This window comes from Pteropus vampyrus, unplaced genomic scaffold (genome assembly GCF_000151845.1).
Source record: "Pteropus vampyrus isolate Shadow unplaced genomic scaffold, Pvam_2.0 Scaffold416, whole genome shotgun sequence".
NCBI classification, from domain to species: domain Eukaryota; kingdom Metazoa; phylum Chordata; class Mammalia; order Chiroptera; family Pteropodidae; genus Pteropus; species Pteropus vampyrus.
The window spans coordinates 1,021,439-1,026,028 of record NW_011889197.1 but is presented as its reverse complement, the minus strand read 5'-3'; the positions used below and the strand labels follow the sequence as shown (position 1 = coordinate 1,026,028).

The following is a 4,590-nucleotide window of genomic DNA, read 5'->3' as shown; positions in this document are numbered from 1 at the left end:
TTATAGATTCGATGCAATCCCAGTCAACACCCTAGCAAATTATTTTATGGATATCAACAACCTGATTCTAAAGTTTATATAGAGAAGTAAAAGACCTTGAATAGCCAACGCAATATTGAAAGAGAAGAACAAAGCTGGAGAACTGACACTACATGACTTCAAGGCTTACTATAAAACTACAGTAATAAAGACAGTGTGATATTGGCAAAAGAACAGACATGTGGATCAATGGAACAGAATAGAGAGCCCAGAAATAGACCCACATAACTATAGTCAACTGATCTTTGATAAAGGAGCAAAGGCAATACAATGGACAAACAATCATCTTTTCAACAAATGGTACTGGAACAACATAACATCCACATGCAAAAAAAAAAAAAAAAGAAAAAAGACCTTATACCCTTCACAAAAATTAACTCAAAATGGATTATAGATCTAAATGTAAAATATAATTATAAAATTCCTGAGAGATAATATAGGAGAGAACCTAGATAACTTTGGGTATGGTGGCACCTTTTTAGCTACAATACCAAAGATACAATTCATGAAGAAAAAAATAATTGATAAACTGAGCTTCATTAAAATTAAAAACTTCTGCTCTGTGAAAGACAATATCAAGAGAGTTTTAGAAGACAAGCCACAGACTGGGAAAAAATGTTTGCAAAAGACACATCTGATAAAGGACTCTTATTTAAAATATACAGGACATGGTTCCATAGTGTAGCAGTTAGCACGTGTGCTTTATATGCAGAAGGTCCTGGGCTCACACCCCAGTGGAGCCACGGTCCGTGGTCTGTGGCCATACCACCCTGAACAAGCCCGATCCCGTCTGATCTCAGAAGCTAAGCAGGGTGGGGCCTGGTTAGTACTTGGGTGGGAGATCACCTAGGAAGACCAGGTGCTGTAGGCATAAATAGTAATAAAATAAAATAAAAAATAATGAAAAATAAAAAATATATACAAAGAGCTCTTAAAATTCAATGATAAGAAAACAAACAATCTGATTTTAAAATGGGCCAGAGACCTTAACAGAGAGCTCACCAGAAAAGATACACGGATAGCAAATAAGCACGTGAAAAGATGTTTCGCATCATATGTCATCAGGGAAATGTAAATTAAAACAACAAGATATCACTACACACCTATTAGAATGGCCAAAATCCAGAACACTGACAACAACAAATGTTGACACAAGGATATGGAGAAACAGAAACTCTTATTAATTGATGGTAGGAATGCAAAATGGCCCAGCCACATTGGAAGATGGACACGTAGTTTCTTACAAAACTAAGCATACTCTTACCGCATAATCCTGCGATCATGATCTTTGTTATTTACCCAAAGGTTTTGAAAGCTTATGTCCATACAATCTACTGCACAGACATTTATAATGCTTTTGTTTATAACTGCCAAGCTTTGAAGCAACCAAGATGCTCTTCAGTAGGTAAATGGATAAATTGTGGTACAATGGAATATTATTCAGCACTAAAAAGAAATGAGCTATCAAGCCATGAAAAGACATAGAGGAAACTTAAATGCATACTTCTAAATGAAAGAAGCCAATCTGAGAAGGCTACATACTATAATTTCAATTATATGACATTCTGGAAAAGGCAAAATTATGAAGACAATAAAAGAGCAGTAGTTACCAGGAGGTGGGGGTGGGGATTAGATGAATAAGCAGAGCACAGAGGATTTCTAGGGCAGTAAAAATACTCTGTATAATGTTTTAATGATAAATATATGTCATTACACATTTCCAAAACTCATTGTACATACAATACCAAGTATGAACTCTTAAGTAAATTATAGACTGAGTAATTATGACTTGTCAATAAAGGTTCATCCTTGATATAAATAAATAGATAGATAAATAAAAAAAGATACCACTCAAGTGAGTCATGTTGATAATGGGAGAGATGATGCATGTGAGAAATCTCTGTATCTTCCTCTCAATTTTACTGTAAACCTTCAATTACTCTCAAAAAACACAAAATCTATTAAAAATGAAAAAAGAAAAGGGCATTGGGACCAAAAATCAGGAGACCTAAGTTCAAATTTTGTGGTTGCCTTTTACTAGGTGTAAGATATTGGACAGTTCTCCAGGTCATTCTGTAAGGTCCCCACTCAGTGAAATAGCTACTTAAGAGATCCTTTTCCACTGTCACAGGAAAAAAGAAAAGTAGTATGAAGGTGGATAGAAGATGCCTATTTTTGGTAGCAGAGAGTTAAAGAGGATCCCACCTGATGGCTTCTATTTTCTCGGTGAAGTAGGGCCCAAGAGCACTGGTGAGGCGGGATGTGTAGAAAAAGAACTAGAGGTAGAGCAGAGATTTAGAATAGTTGTTGCAAAAGTGGAAGAGGGATGTAGTAAGATCATCCTTACAAACTAGCGACTCAATAAATGCTTCCTGAATACGGAAAAAACAGCTTTAATTTTTTTAAGCTGTATCATAGTTTTACTATTAAAATAAAATGATCTGTAAGTGTGAAATACACTATACAAATATAAAATGAGATTATGATGGAAGTCAGTGGTTAATAAAAGAATTTGCTTGCCAGATATTCGCTTTAGATTTTTTTAAATGCAGATGCTCTATGTCATAGCACTAACTAAAAGTACTTTCACATGGATGACCATGAATCCTATACAATCTATACAATTTAGACTGACGGCTGGGTAGCATGGTAACTTATCAAATTTTTGAGCATCATCAGAACTAAGCAATGTTAAGTTTAACTCAATTTGAAAAAGATAAGAGCAGTTACTGGAAAAAAAAAAAAAGCAAAGAGGCATTTCCTGGAGTCAACAGAAGGAAAGGTAAGACAATGACATAGCAAGAGAATAAGCCATTAAGGATAGGTTCTGTAGGTGACCTAGGAAAGGGAGTTTTCTGCACAGGATGTGGGCAAATCATTACTAAAGTCCTCTTTTCTCAACACCAGGCAGGGCAGGACTACACAAAGTTAGATTTTTCTTCAAAGGCTCCAAGAGCTTACGCTCTCATGCCCCACCCTCTACTTCAATCCCAATAAAAACTTTGCCTGGCATCCCAGCATCAGGGAAATTACTCTCAGTGGAAAAAATAAATTCTTACCTCTCATCCTATCTCTCAACAAAAATACCATAGCTGTTTCTTATGAGCACTGCAGTCTTGTTTGACAATATAATGAAATCTGGCTAAACAGATGAAAAATGCCTTAACCTGAGTGTTTATCTCAACCCTGCCAAAGCTGCAGTCCCCCAGGCACTCCCATCTCTGCACAAGGGGTCAAGAACCTTTAGTTATAACCCATGGCTCTGAGTTGGCGTCTTGCTACAGCAAGCCACTTTTGCAATAGCAGAAGGCAGGACTTTCTGTCAGTTTGAATTTCCTGAAGTGGACTGGCCTGTGTCTGGGGGCAGTTTGTTCTGTCAAATCCCTGGAATAAAATGAGAAGAGAAAGGGGAGAGTAAGTCTAAGAAAGCAGCAGAAGTACAAGTTGGCAAGTGATGCTCAACAGTATCCACCTAGGGCAAGGCTGCATGTGCCAGGGCTGGGATCCCGCCAACAAATAAACCTAAAGAGACACCCTTTCATGGTTCTAGAGAACCAAAGACAGTCTAGGCAGAGTCTGTAATTCAGATGACTAACTGGCCATTTCTTTCAAGTCAAATCTACAGAGAACAGAGTTTATGAAAATTGAGAAATTACCCAATTAATGCTAGGATAATTTTGAAGGAAAAATGCAATTTAACATATGAAAATTTAGTGTAAGAATTGCTGTGACTCATTCAATGATTTCCAACGAATTTACCTTGGAGTTTCGCCTTCTAACCAGACCTTTCTCTCTCTCTAGCACAGACCCCCTAGCACTTGACATGGCTTTCCCTGAATGAGCTCTTTGAGAACAGGGAATTATTATCTGCCACAGACTTTCACCACTAGGAGATATTCAATAGATGCACAGTAACTGAATTAACCAATGAATGAGTGAATAGAATAAGGTCATTTGAGAAAGGACAACCAATATGTCATAAGAGTAGCCCTGTGGGGTCTCCGGGAATGACTTCAAGAACCGGTTATCATGCATGCTTATCAACCATACTTGAAATAAAGGGTTTTCTTTCACCTCAATACAATTTACCCAACTGCTTCAGAAAGTAATTAGCTTCAATTCTACTTCCTGTTCCAGTGCTAAGCAACATTGCCATTCAGCTGTTAATTTACCTGTGCTTCCCCCACCTAGATTCGATTTTATAAAGATCTACTGATTTCCAAGAAGATTCTTGAAGATATAGAAAGATATCATATAACTAGATATTCAAAAAGTTGGTAGGATATATTTAAGCAAGTTACCTTTACTTGGTATTTATTTTCTCTCAGTGGTTCACTTTATTTTAGACTGGATTGGATTGGATTGGATTGGATTGGATTGGATTGGATTGAATAGGATTGGATTGGATTGGATTGGACTGAACTGGATTGGACTGGACTGGACTAGACTGGACTGCATTGGATTGGAATGGATTGAATTAGTTTGGAACTGTTTACTTCCATGTATTGCTTCCTCCACTAGACTGTAAGTTTCTTAAAAGAAATGAAGGAC

General features: G+C 37.0%; 1 non-coding gene across 1 annotated transcript; it reads left to right on the top strand.

Moving 5' to 3' along the window:
- Window positions 1-791: 791 nt before the first annotated feature.
- On the top strand, window positions 792-910 carry LOC111731978. The gene has a single exon (XR_002777386.1). It is a non-coding gene; the product is annotated as a 5S ribosomal RNA (ribosomal RNA).
- The last annotated feature ends 3,680 nt before the right edge of the window (window positions 911-4,590 follow it).